Genomic DNA, 15,237 nt, shown 5'->3' with positions numbered 1-15,237 from the left:
TTCTGACAGGGGTAAGGTGGTATCTCATTGTGGTTTTGATTTGTATTTCCCTGATGATGAGTAATGTTGAGCATTTTTTCATGTGTCGGTTGGCCATCTGGATGTCTTCTTTGGAGAAGTGTCTATTCGTGTCTTTTGCCTATGTCTTCACGGGATTCTTTGTTTTTCTGGGTGTTGAGTTTGATGTCCTTTATAGATTTTGGATACTAACCCTTTATCTGATGTGTCATTTGCAAATATCTTCTCCCATTCTGTTAGTTGCCTTTTAGTTTTGCTGATTGTTTCCTTTGCTATGCAGAAGTTTTTATTTTGATGAGGTCCCAGTAGTTCATTTTTGCTTTGGTTTCCCTTGCCTCCAGAGATGAGTTGAGTAAGAAGTTGCTGCGGCCAAGATCAAAGAGGTTTTTGCCTGCTTTCTCCTCGAGGATTTTGATGGCTTCCTGTCTTACATTTAGGTCTTTCATCCAATTTGAGTTTATTTTTGTGTATGGTATAAGAAAGTGGTCCAGGTTCATTTTTCTGCATGTCACTGTCCAGTTTTCCCAGCACCACTTGCTGAAGAGACTGTCTTTATTCCATTGGATATTCTTTCCTGCTTTGTCAGAGATTAGTTGGCCATATGTTTGTGGGTCCATTTCTGGGTTCTCTACTCTGTTCCATTGATCTGAGTGTCTGTTCTTGTGCCAGTACCATATTGTCTTGATGATTACAGCTTTGTAGTATAGCTTGAAGTCTGGGATTGTGATGCCTCCTGCTTTAGTTTTCTTTTTTTTTTTTTTTTCAACGTTTATTTTTTTTTTTTTTTTATTTTTGGGACAGAGAGAGACAGAGCATGAACGGGGGAGGGACAGAGAGAGAGGGAGACACAGAATCGGAAACAGGCTCCAGGCTCCGAGCCATCAGCCCAGAGCCCGACGCGGGGCTCGAACTCACGGACCGTGAGATCGTGACCTGGCTGAAGTCGGACGCTTAACCGACTGCGCCACCCAGGCGCCCCACCTGCTTTAGTTTTCTTTTTCAAGATTTCTTTGGCTATTTGGAGTCTTTTCTGGTTCCATACAAATTTTAGGATTATTTGTTCTAGCTCTGTGAAGAATGCTGGTGTGCAAAAGCTATTCTTGAAGAAAACTAACAACATATCAGAATATTATTTTGGATATTTTGAAACTTTTCTGAGTTAGCTACTGAAGTAATATTCATGTCCAGTAAAATTTAGCCTTTTTAGTTGTTCAGTTTTGAGTTTTGACAAATATATATTGTCTATAATCACGACAATCAAAATACAGAAAATCACCATGACCTCCTCCCCCAAGTTCCCTGTTCCTTTCTCATCAATCCTTTCCCCAATTCCCAGCCCTGGTAACCTCTGACCTGACTATGTCTCTATAGTTTTAACATTTCCAGAATGGTGATTTGTTTTTGTTTTTGTTTTTTAAGACAGAGATAGAGAGAGAGAAAGCGTGCACAAGTGGGGGAAGGGCAGACAGAGAGAGAATCCCAAGCAGCCCTGATAGGGGGCTTGATCCCACGACTCTGGGATCACGACCTGAGCCAAGATCAAGAGTTGGATTGAGTCACCCAGATGCCCCCAGTACTGTGATTTTTAAAATAACTGTTTTGATGCACAGTTAAACATGTTGACCAAGGCAACAAGTTAAAAGCCTAGAATTAGACTAGTGCATATAAGAAAATGATGTATGACAGAGATGGAATTGCCCGTCCATGAGAGAAGGTATGATTTTTCAGTAAATGATGCAGAAATAATTGACTTATCCACATGGAAAAAGTGAAATTGAATTTCTCTCTCATGCCACACACAAAATTTAATGGATTAATGACAAATACAGAAGATATATATATAAAACCTTTTTTAAAAAGTCAGAAGAAATGTTAGACACTACCTTTCTTACTTTAAGATAGAACAGTATTACTGAAACCTGACCCAAAAACCATGAACATAAAAAACGGATAATCTTAAATTAAAATTAAGACTTACTGTTTTTCAAAAGACATTATAATAAAAAATTTTAAATAAGCCACAATCTGAGAGAAGCTATTTACAACACATATTACTAATGAAAAAATAATATCTATAAATCTAAAGAATTCTTATGAACTAATAACAAAGAGATCAGAAATTCAATGGGAATTGGGCAAAGCACCAACTAGGCATTTTATAGAAAAAAAAATGGCTGATATAGATAGATAGATAGATAGATAGATAGATAGATAGATGAGAGAGAGCGAGAGAGAGAGATAAAAAAGATGCTTAGTCAGGGAAGTACCAAAAACAAAAACACATTGTGTAAAGGAATAAATACTCAAGACTTCTAACAACACCAACCATTAGAAAAGATGCAGAAGAAAGAAGACAGCAAAGGATGCTGTTGATGAGAGTGTGGATTTGGCATCACTTTAAAAAGTTGAGCACTTGAGTTTCCTGCAATCCAAAAATTCCATTCCCAGGTACGTACTTGTAAATATGTGTTCTAGAAGTCATTCATAGAACTGTTCATAGCAGCATTATTTGTTATTTTAAAACATTCAAAATGCCCAAGTATGCACTGACAAGAGGATGAGTAAATTTATTGTGGAATATTCACATGAAATATACAGTAGTGAAAATGAATATTTTGCAGTTTACTAAAACAAAATGGATGGAACTTAGCAATTCATATATTTTAAAAGTAATAATTACAATGTATTAATGTATAGTATATCAAGTATTATAACATTTTTTAAGGCTCAAACCCAGGTAAAGGTGAACAGTATCATGTTTAAAAATTCATGAGTATGTGGCAAACTACAAGATTTCACGGTAGGAGCGACACTGGGGAGGGAGGGAAGAGGTGGGAGCATGGAAACACACAGGTAGCTTCAGTGATATTGGCAGGGTCTTTGTTCATAATTTGAGTAGAAGGCTCACAGGTGTTCATTATGTTTATAGCTTAAGTAAATGTTACATAAATTCAACTATTGATAACAGCAAGTCTGCAAGTGAGAACCTTTTTTTAAGGTGCCTGACTTTAAAAATAATTTACTAATTTTTGGTTCTAAAATATCTTGCTTTTCAAGATATTTGTTTAAACACTTGAAAATGAATTTAAATTTGCATTGCATAAAGACTAATTTCTTGTTACAATCAGTCAATAAGTTTACCTCTGAAGCTATCAACGCACATCAGAGTGAGTAAGAATCTGTAGAAGTGGTTTCCTTTTGAAATTGCATTACAGTGTGCCCTCAGCACTTTAAGAGAGTTATAGGGAGAAGTTGTCTTCTTTTTAGAGAGAAGTAAATGTGCTTTGTTAAAATCATGGAAAATAATCTTCTACATTCTCTTTTTGTAAATATTGATGCTTTAGGGAAATAATTACTATTTCCCTTGTGCTTCCCATTTCTTAAAGTAGACTTTTTTTTTTTTTTTCAATAAAGATTTACTTGTTGGCCCAGATCTGTCAAAACCTGGTTTAATATTCTTTTCAAATTCCTGTGATAAATACAAGCATAAAGATTCATTTCAGTGTCATGATTACTCTATGGATCAATGAATATAACAGATTAAGTGTGAAGTTAGTATAAACTGCATTGTCTTTGAGGATTTTTAAAAATCTTTTGAGCAGCAGAGGAAAAAAAAAAACAGCTCCATGATCAGATACGAAACATAACAATATAATTAAGATTATTATTAATGTACTTTTTATGTTTGACACATTTTTCCAAGCATGTTCAATATTATTATTAAAATCATCTGGCATCCCAATTTTCTTTTTCTTTTTCTTTTGCCCAGAGTTTTTAACCTGCTTATTTTTAATGTAATTTTTTCTTATTTATTTATATTTCTGAGTATCTTTAAGCCCTTTTAAGAAGATTTCAGATGTAAATGAATAAAATAACTGATAAAATACACTATACACCTATACCTATATACTATTTATTTTTTTGAATTTTTAAAATTTTTATTAACTTTTGAGAGATAGAAAGAGACAGAGCACGAGTGGGGGAGGGGTAGAGAGAGAGGGAGATACAGAATCCAAAGCAGGCTCCAGGCTCTAAATTGTCAACACAGAGCCTGATGTGGGGTTCTAACCCATGAACCATGAGATCATGACCTGAGCCGAAGTCAGATGCTTAGCTGACTGAGCCACCCAGGTGCCCCTATATACTATTTAAATAAGAAATCAGACATAATTAAAGTTGACAGAGTCATTTTACCTAAGGAAAGGGGGGTTCCTGCTCAGGCACATCTGGAGTGAATTCTGGGGTATGCTTGAGAAGAGCAGAATAGCAGGGCAGCCAACCCAGGCGGACCCAAGACTAACCAGTGAATGAAATGATGATATGACCCCATCAAAATATTGATGTATCTGTATAAATGCATGGTTGCAAAGTTCTATAAAAATGAACAAGGGAGAATATAAATGCTTGGCAGCGAGGATGACCTTAAAACAACAGAGAACTCAGAGGGGGCTGCAAGGAGAGAACCCTGTACAATATTGATTGAGTGTCATGTTCTGAGACCTATTAGCTAACCTACACACAAAAATAACCAATCTCCAAAACAACCCTACAAGATAAGCATTACAGTCCCTGTTTTACAAATAAAAAAACTAAAAATTAAAAAGGCAAAGTAAACTAGCAAGTTTGGTCTTATGAATTTTATACAACCATAAAGGATGTAAGAAATAAATTTTTTTCTTATTTTCAAAATCAAATCTAACTGTGGTGCCGGATCCCTGGCTGTCGAGGCTTATACAAAAGTTCCAAAGGAATTATGCTGCCTAAAATAATTCCTGTGGCCTTCGATTCACACTAGTAACCGGAGGTGAGTTACTATTCAAAGCCTCATGATGACTTGAAAGTAGTGAGGTACTAAAAAATTTTTCTGAAATCTGGGCACCCTGGTGTCTAATGACTAGTCTTTCCAAGGTCGTACATGCCATTGCCTTCTGAAATCTGAGCACCTCTCTCCTCTCCAGCTCCCAGGTATTACCAGAAAGGGAGCTGGCTTCCATTCCCCTCTCTCTCAGAGATGCTTTTCTAATGTTAGCCCTTCCAACCTGAGTACTGCTTCCCAAACTCTACATGCATTCAGAAAATACAACCATCACAAAACCAGAATGCAGATAACAGAAGTTTCATAGCTACAGGTTGCACTCAAGTGGGTATAGTTACCATAAATGAAAAATGCACCTTGGTAAATATTGCTAGACATTTTAGTGTTATACAAAAAAAAAAGTTATTAGACCCTGTTCATAGTTATAAAGCTTAAGAGCAAGAGAGATTGGGGAAATTTATACCTTAATCCAATCTCAGGAAAATTATACCTTAATCCAATCTCAGGAGAATGTCAATTGGCCTCATAGATGCTGCCTGTGATCCGGCCTCTGGTTGCACATCAGTGGGGGGAGGTTCCATCAACGTACATCAATATAACCCAAGGGTGCTTTCAGGTATCTGGTCCTATCCCACTGTGTCACATCCTGCTTGGCAGCACTGAATACATATTTGCTGTGTACATTCTGTAAGAAATAGAGATTAGCAGATGGTAAAAATGTAGGGGAAATTATGTGATTATATCTATGCTTCATTAAGATAGTTCATTGGCTTGGATAGGTTTGACATAGTAGATAATGAAAAAAGAAAGACCAAAATATCTTTTAACATTTACAGTTGTTCTTTATTATTCACTGATTCCAATGTTAGGATTCACCAACTTGCTGTAATTTGTCTGTAACCCCAAAATCAACACCGAAAGCACTTCCACAGTCATTCCTGGACATGTGCAGAGCAGTGAAAATTTGGGGCTGTCCAACACGCATTTCTAGCTAAGGTTGAATTAAGGTGACGCTCTACCTTCTGTATGTCTTAGTAGATTTAATGCCACATTTTTCATGTGTTTGTGCTTTTTGGTGATTTCTCTGCTTAAAATGGCCCCCAAGAGTAGTGCACAAGTACTGTCTAGTTCCAAACACAAGAAGTCTGTGATATGCCAGATGGAGAAAACATGTGTGTGGTTAAGTTTCATTTAGGCATGACTTATGGTGCATTTAGCCATAAGTTCAGTGTTAATGAATCAACAGTGTATGTTAAATAAGTTGTCTTTAAACAGAAACACATAAAAGAAGGCAATGTTTTAATCAATTAACAAAAATGTTATAACTAGAGGTTTGAGGGACTTAACCTCAAATTTCCCCTAGGAACAATGGTTCTATATTCACTAATTCAGACGTCCAGGGCAACTTTATACAACATAACTATCATAAATAACAAGAATAGACTGTATGACCATATAAATATTTCATGTGTTACTTTTATTTGAAAATCTAGCAACAACAGTTACGAGCAGTGAAAAGGGTCATACAAGAAAATTAACAAATATCAGGTCTGCAAATAGCCCGTTACACCAGAATGAGTTCAAATTGTCGTGGGGGTGGGCGAGTGTGCTAAGAAAAAAGTATGCAGAATCAGGCATAGTGGGATAAGTATCAAAAGGAGGACATATAATTGAAGTTCTTTTACTCATATATCTTTTAGATTGGTTGGACTTTTTTCTGTATCCTCAAATCAAATTGAAAACATGATCTCTGAAATAAATCCATAAGGAGAGAAGAAGCTGAGAAAATTTTAAAGATGGAGAATGAAATTGTCAAGGTAGGAAAATCATGCAAGGAAACTCAAAATACAACAGAAGAAGTAAAGCACACATGATGGCAGGGAATGAAGAATAAAATTTGTCACCACAGAGTAAATGATATGAGGAACAAATCTGGTTAGGTGTCCTAGAGAGCAAGACAAAAGGGCAAAAACGTAAGTTACAAGGAAGTGTGGAGTTTGTATATGAGATGCAGAGAACAGAGGTGCAGCCAAGGAATTAGATTCCCTTAAGGAAGACACAAAGACAAATAAAACCAGGAAAAATTAAAGATATCATTTAAAAATTTTTCTTAGCTGATAAACCATCAAGGTACAAATTGAAAAGCTTCACAGTGTTCTAAGAAAAAAATCACCGAAAAGAGAATTGTATCTAGACCCTTCCTAACAAAAAAATGTGAATCAAACACACACGAAAAATCTTATAGGCAAAAGAAGAAAAAAAATGTTCACAGATTCTGAAAAATTTATGTTCAGATGTACTGTAGCTAAATGGAAAAAGGAAATAGAATCAAGAACCCAGGAAGAGAAAACCATGCTCCAAAAAACTGGTGGGAACAGCACTGAAATAAGTGAAATGGCAACACAACCTTCCATAACAGTGGCCATTCTGAACATAAAACTGAATGCTGAGATGAGGAGTCATTCTTAAAAAAGAATACATATGGTATAAAAATATTGTATTACAACAATTAGAAATGGCACATGCACCCCAACATTTACAGCAGCACTTTCAACAACAGCCAAAGTATGGAAAGAGCCCAAATGTCCATCGACTGATGAATGGATAAGAAGATGTGGTTTATATCTACAATGGAATATTACTGGGTGATCCAAAAGAACGAAATCTTGCCAGTTGCAACAAGGTAGATGGAACCAGAGTGTAGTATGCTAAGGTAAATAAATCAGTCAGAGAAAGACAACTATCATATGATTTCAGTCATAACTTGAATTGAAGAAACAAACAGACGCAAATAGGGGAAGGGAAGAAAAAATAAAGATAAAAGCAGAGACGGAGGCAAACCATACGAGACTCTTAAATATGGAGAACAAACTGAGGGTTGCTGGGGGGGTAGGTGAGTAGGGTGGTGTGCTAAATGGGTAATGGGCATTAAAGAGAGCACTTGTTGGGATGAGTACTGGGTTTTGTATGTGATGAATCTCTCAATTCTACTCCTGAAATCAATACTGCACTATATGTTAAGTAACTTGAATTTAAATTTTTAAAAAATGTTGATGTGTTAGCAATAATCTAGGCCTAGATCTTATCTTATCTATATTATATATCATGAATAAATTAAATCATATAATAATATTATACCACAAATAATGCTAACAAATTAATAAACAGAATTGCATGGAAAGGGAAGGAAGAAAACTTGAAAGCTATGGTGTCCTCATCTTAAGTGGAATGGATAAAACCATACCATTTTGCTCTTCACTGACATTGCAGAAACTTAAAGAACAGTTTTAAAACTTGCTGGTAACTGTATTAATTTGAGTATACAACTAGTTGCAAGTAGCAAAATTATAGTAGCTTAGCACAGCACAAGTTTATTTCTCATTCATCCAAAGTCCAGTGCAGATTTTCTGTTTGAATGTCTCTTATTAAGAATTTGGGCTTCTTCTAATGTATTGGTTTCACCATCTTGGAGAGCTTTACTCCAGCCATACAGAGGAAAGGAGATAGTATGCATAAGGAAGATCCTGCTGGACTTTTCATGGCCAGTTGGGACTAACATTCCACTGGGCAATCACAAGGTCACAACCAAATGTGGGGTGGTGAAGGGATAGTTGCTGGGAAATAGTTAGCTTTGAGCCCAAGAAGGAGAGTACAACTGGATATTGGTAAATACTGACCATTTTTATCACAATAATCAATGCACATACATTTACCTTCAAAATGCTAGGGAAGACAAAGGTGAAGAAAGTATGGTCCATACAGCCACAGATAGAAAATAAAGAGAATAGAGTTTACACCAACAGCCAGACATTTGAGTGAGGTCTCCCTAAACCAGCCAGCAGCCAAATTGCCAGTTAACTTCAAATGCATGAGTTAGCACAGCTAATATCATAAGGAGCAGCATTTTCTAGTTGAGCCCAATGTTCAACAATTCTGAAAAATTTGGGCTTGAAGGCATCTTGAGTCATCAACACAGAACTGTGAAGAAATAAATGGTTATCATATTAAACCACAAGTTTTTGGGAGGTTTACTGTGTAAAAATGGGTAACTGATACAATGCAGAATGCTGATTTGAAAGCCAGTTTCTAGAGAGTCTTCTGTTGTCAAACAGAATAGAATAATGGAGATTAGTTATACTCCCCTTCCTTAAATAAGTAGAAACTCAGACAAAACAAAAATGAACAAAAACCACCCCCACCCCCACCCCCCCCCCACACACAGGTTCCCAAACATTAGATACTACTCGCACAAGACCTGGGAGAAGAGAAATAAATGAGATAAGCCTAAAGATTTTCTCAGCTTATGCCTAGAGAGTTTCTAGACTATAATGCAGGGAGAAGAAACCCAAATAGAGCCCAGAAGTCTAACTAAGTTAAGGAGATAGACTCGAGAATTCCATAGGCCATGGAGGCTAGACTTCACAGAGCAAAGTACAAGAGAGTAGAGAACTTCTCAGAGAGGAGAGAGGTGCACAAAGAAAGAGCTTTGGGGTTCTCCAGAGGGATCCTCTCATATCTTCTGCTAAGTACTAATCTGCACAAGAGTGTGAGGAAACACCAGAGGCCGATGAAAAACTTCCCAAGAGGATTAGAAGGAACAATTCTAGGAACTCACACAGGTCCAATAATGGTTTGTATTTTTACCAATCAAGTGGAACAACCATATTCTTATGTTCAAGTAGGTAGATAAGAGAATCAGCATTTAAGGAGAAACACAGAAATCATAAAAAAGACCCAAATTAAGCTTCCAGGGGTGAAAAAAAAACAGTATCTGAGTTGAAAAATATATATGGTGGGATGAACTGTAAATTGGACATTACAGATTTATAAAAATAAATGAGGTATCAGTAACCTGTGGGAGAACTTCAAGCTGCCTAACATATATGTACCTGAAGTCCACATTGGAGTTGGGATTTATAGTTGAAGAAAGAATAGCTGAAATTTTTCAAAATCTCATGAAACTATAAACCTACATATCCAAAAAGCTCAATGACTCAAACACAAGAAACATGAGGAAAGCATCACCAAGGAACATCATATAATCAAATGGCTCAAAACCAGTGATGGAGAGAAAATTTTGAAAGCAGCCAGAGGAAAAAATTTATGCGTGACAGTAAACTTCTTGTTGGAAGCAATAAAAAACATCACAAACCATAAGGTGGCAGAACAATATTCTTAAAATACTGACAGAAAAAAAACAACCAAAAACAAAACCCCGATTAACCTAGAAGTCTATACCTAGCAAAATATCTTTCAAAAACAAAGGTGAAATAAAGAGTTTTATCGACATATGAAATCTGAATTGACTCACTAGGAGACCTATACTACAAGAAAATGAGCAAATCAGCTAGAATGCATAAAAGCAGAAGGAATCGAATAAGAAGAGGCAGAAGAGCTAAGAGATCAATGATTTATATAAATAAACTCTGCAGTTAGATGGTAAAGAGTTTTGGGTTGTGTCCTCAAAGTCTAAGTATTTTTGTTTATGAGAGTGTGTCATGGCTTAATGGAAGGTCCACAAATTATTCAATATTCCTCCCCAAAGGTGAACCGAATTCCTCTCCCCTTAGTCGAGAACTTAGTTACTTACTTCTAATGAATAGAATGGGACAGAAACAATGATATGTAATTTCTGAACCAAGGTCTCAAAAGGTGTTGTGGCTTTCTTGTTGCTCTCTCTTTTGTATCAGTCACTGTGGTAAAAGAAGCAAGCTGCCATGTCATGAGGATACACTGAAACGTCACTATCGAGAGGTCCATGTGGCAAAGAACTGAGGCTTCCTGTCAGCAACCGGCAGGCATTGGGAGAACCATCTTGAAAGCAGGTCTTTCAGCCCCCATCTATCCTTCAGGTTGATTGTCTCCTTGGGTGACATAACTGTAACCTCAGGCAAGAGCCAGAGCCACTCAACAAGCCTCTCCTAGATTCCCAATACACTGAAACTGTGAAATAATAAACAGTTATTGCTTAAGCCACTACATTTTGGACAATTTGTGATGCAATAATAGCTAACAAATATGAAGTTAAAGCAAACAAATCTCAAACAAACCGATACGTTAAACCTATTACAATGGCTACAGCATATCAGGGAAATGCAAACAAAAATTTGTTGGGATCATGATGGTAACATTAGTTGATGTAGACCAAGTCTTGAGTTATGAATACTAAAATCCCTTTCATATATAAACCTGGAAAAGAAATCTAATCACCACCTAAGTGGTGTTAAGTTCATGGTATAACTCATCATTGTTCAAAATGGGAAAATAGATATGGAGAGAAAAGGCTGGTATCCAGATTTTCTCAGTCTTACAAGACTTGTTTCCTGCTGCTACAAGGTGAGAAGAGAGATATGTGCACAGAAGGCTAGGCAAACATATATCATTTGTTACTACCAAATTGGATCATTTTTCTTCTATAAAAACTGAAATTCAAAATGCAGTGATAACTTTCATGAACTTTGATATACCTAATAATACTTTGAAAAGGTATATAAAGTGCAAACTATTAGAAATACAAGAATTGACAAAAATACAATACTAGTGGTAAACTTTGCCCAATTCAAAAAGCAATTTGAGTGATCTAAAAGCAGTTGGACTTGGAATTACTTACTGTTCCAACGGTTTATTTAAAAAGACTTTGGCTAGCAGTCTGGTCATTGAAGAGGTCTGCTGAGCCCAAGGCCAGGACTCAGAGCTCCTACCTGCCCTGTTTTCCCTGAGGAGTGGGGCCATTTCATATAGATGGCTGCCTGGGCCTCAAGTTAAGTGTCTGCGAGCACTTTGGCAGAAGAAGTTTTTGAAGTTCCCCTGCTAAGCATGAAAAATTGCCTGCCTACACTGTTGTTGCATAGAGCTTCCTTTTTTTTTTTTTTTTTTTTTCCATTTGGCAACCGTTTTGGTTAAATCCTTCTGTTTGGGTGAACTTGGCCATCTTGTTTGAAGCATTTCAGCCAACTTTTGCTTCTGCACATCAACAGTGTTCTAGAAAAATGAGTAATTATATAGAGTAATATATATGTGTGTTTTTGTATCAAGGAATTAGGGGGGGAAAGATAAAGTTATATCTAAATATAAAAATGTTCATAAAATGTTCTCAATGATGAAAAACAAGTAGTAAATCCAGGTGATGGGTAAATGATTGTTCATTGTACTAGCCTTCCAACAATTTTTATAGGTGTGAGGATTTAAAAGTTAAATGTTGGGGAAGAATACTATATATGAAAAATAACAATAATCTCAGATATGGGGGGTATATGGACAGGTGAGGGTAGAATTTGAAACAAGATTAACTTTGAGTTGATAAGAGTTGAAGCTCTATGGTGGGTACATATGAATTCATCATACTACTTGTATGGGTTTGAGATTTTCCAAAATTAAGCCTTCAAGGAAAAACAATTTGTAAACTGGGCAAAGTATGATTCCATTTTAGTACAAGCAAACAAAGACACAAAGAAACCATATACATTTAAAGGTACCTGTATGAATAAGGGAACAGAGGGCTGGCATATGGCATGCTGTTTATCCTGGTTATCTCACAGGGATGGGTGAGATGGCAGGGAGAGGGTTAGCTTTGTCATTATATATATTTATAATGTACTGGTTGTCTTATTGTATAGCATGCATATAATATTGTTATAATTTTCAAAGCATAAAATAATTTTAAAATGGTGCCTTAAAAAGAAACAGACTTGAATGCTTTCAGGGATTCTCAAGATGATGTGACTGTGTGACAAGGCCTGAAATTTTGGGAAACTGTAGCAAACAGGAGTGAACCAACTCAATGAAGAAGAAATCCACTAAACTTCTCAAACTAAATACCTCCAGTATTCAATCTCTGGACAGACACACTCTCAATATAAACAACGTCAGTAACTTAACAGTGTGACAACCTTACCTTACTGAACTGGAAGGGTTTCTCTTACACACTTTCTAAAAATAATCCATTTGCAATCTCTATCACTCATGTTCATGGACTACAAACCAGTTCTTGCCGGCATCTCTCAGCTTTTAACATACTAACTTCACTCCTTGACATTTTCTAAGACACTGACTGCAGAAGAGACATAAACCTGAATAGATCAATAATCATGAAAAATTTGGGAATATTGTCAAAAAACTGTCCCAAAATGTAATAGAGTAGGAAGTTCTATTGATCATTTAGACCAATCCCTTCAAGAACAGATCATGCCTCTCTTAGATGAATTTCTCAAGGGCCTAGATAGAATAGGAAATCTTTCCAACACAATTTATATAGCTCTGAAAACCCTGACAGAGTTAGCACAAAAAGGAAAATTCTTGACCATTCCCAATGATAAATATAGGTAAGTATGAATAAGTTGAAATAAGGATTATATTTAAAGAATAATGAAGCCAAGTAGAATTTGTGTTCCATATATGCAACATAAGGGACTCTAATATATTTTTTCACATTAGTAGGTTAAAGGAGACATTCGTTAACCTTAATTAAAGTGTAAAAGCCATCTTTTGACCATGTGTGGGCTACTGTCTGGCATCTTTACATGTTTAGAGAATCCTGAACCTTGTGAGTGTTGGTGTGATATAGAAGATGAAATTAGTTTTCCCAGCTTATCCTGCATCCAGGGCTTGAGTACAAGTCCTAGATTGGTCAACTGCACTGACTCTGAGTTCAAATGGCTATTAAACAGAAAGTGGGGGAATGGCAGCAGTCATGCCCAGCCTCTGGGGCAGCAGGGCAATTGCACCAGGATGAATACGGTAGCCACAGCTGAGCCTGGAACTACCCCACCCTGTAGTGGCTACCAGCTGGACCTCCCAATCAGTCAGGCCAGAGACAAACCCTGCCCACCAGTGCACCCACGGCAGCTGCAGCCAGTCACTGCTGACAGCTAGGCTGAGGGGTGACCCCACACACTAGTACACTCACAGCAGTCATGGCCCAACCACAACAGGGCTGTATGCAGCCCACAAAAGGGACACTTCTAAAATGCATGACTCTGGTGACCACAGTGATTTCATTACTGGGTGCCACAGGACACCTATGTAAGGCCATTACTTTCAAGACTGGGAGACATTGCTGATCTACCTAATGCATAGTAACAAACACAGAGAGTTAGACAAAATGAGGACAAAGAAAAATATGATCCAAGCAAAAGAGCAAGACAAAACCTCGGAAAAAGAGCTAAATGAAACACAGATAAGCAATCTACCTAATAAAGAGTTCAAGGTAGTTATCACAAAGATATTCACCAGTTTTGAAAGAAGAGTGGATGAACTCAGGGAGAACTTCAAGAGTTAGAACATATAAAAAAGAACCAGTCAGTGCTGAAGAATACAATAACTGAAATGAAAAATAGACTAGAGTGAACCAACAGTAGATTAGAGGATGCAGAAAAATGGAACAGTAATTTGGAAGATAGGGTAGTGGAAAGCAACCACACTGAACAGCAAAAAGAAAAAAAAAATAGAACAAACAAAAATAGGTTAACGTATCTCTGTAAGAATATCAAGCATAATAACATTCTCATTATATGTGTCCCAGAGGGAAAAGGAAGGGAGAAAGGAATAGAAAACATATCTGAAGAAATAATAGCTGAAAATTCTCCTAACACAGGGAAGGAAGAAGACACCCAGATCTAGGAAGTACATAGAGCCCCAAATAAGATGAACTCAAAAAGGTCCACACCAAGACCCATAATAGTTAAAATGGCAAAAACTAAATATAAAGAGAAAATATTAAAAGCAGCAAAAGAAAAGCAAGCAGTTACATACAAGGGAAACCCCATAAGACTATTAGCTGATTTTTAGCAGAAACTTTGCAGCAGAAGAGAGAGGCATGATTTATTCCAAGTGCTAAAAGAAAAAAACCTACAATCAAAAATACTTTACCTGGCAAGATAATTGTTCAGAATTGAAGAAGAGATAAAGAGTTTCCCAGACAAACAAAAGTTAAAGGAGTTCATTACCACTAAAATGGCCTTACAAGAAATATTAAAAGGATTTCTTTAAATGGAAAAGAAAAGGCTGTAACTAGAAGTAAGAAAATTATGAAAGGAAAAAAATTCACTGGTAAAAGCAAATATACAGTAAAGGCAGTAGATCAAGAACTTATAAAACTAGAATGAAGTCTAAAAAGATGAAAATGGTAAAATCAATTATATCTACAAAAATTAATCAAAGAAATCACAAAATAAAAATATGTAAAATATGACACCATATACTTAAAACATGGAGAGAGAGTAAAAACGTAGTGCTTTTAGAATGTGTTCAGTTAAGCAACCATCAACTTAATATAGACTGTTATATACATAGGATATTATATATGAACCTCATGGTAACCACAAATGAAAAACCTATCATAGACACACAAAAGATAAATTCAAGTGTAACACTATAGAGTCATCAAATAACAATGGAAAAGAGTA

General features: G+C 36.3%; 1 long non-coding RNA gene across 2 annotated transcripts in view; it reads right to left on the bottom strand.

Annotated features, from left to right (window-relative positions):
* The window catches only part of LOC144615656 (uncharacterized), a 116,667-nt gene that overhangs the window by 76,101 nt on the left and 25,329 nt on the right, over positions 1–15,237 (bottom strand). For both annotated transcript variants that reach the window (XR_013554046.2, XR_013554045.1), the window contains exon 2: positions 5,325–5,519. This is a non-coding gene — a long non-coding RNA (uncharacterized LOC144615656). The remainder of the gene's footprint in view (positions 1–5,324; positions 5,520–15,237) is intronic.

This window comes from Panthera onca, chromosome A2 (assembly GCF_046562875.1).
Source record: "Panthera onca isolate mPanOnc1 chromosome A2, mPanOnc1 haplotype 2, whole genome shotgun sequence".
Taxonomy (NCBI): domain Eukaryota; kingdom Metazoa; phylum Chordata; class Mammalia; order Carnivora; family Felidae; genus Panthera; species Panthera onca.
The sequence above is the reverse complement of the archived record's forward strand: the minus strand, read 5'-3'. Positions and strand labels throughout refer to the sequence as shown.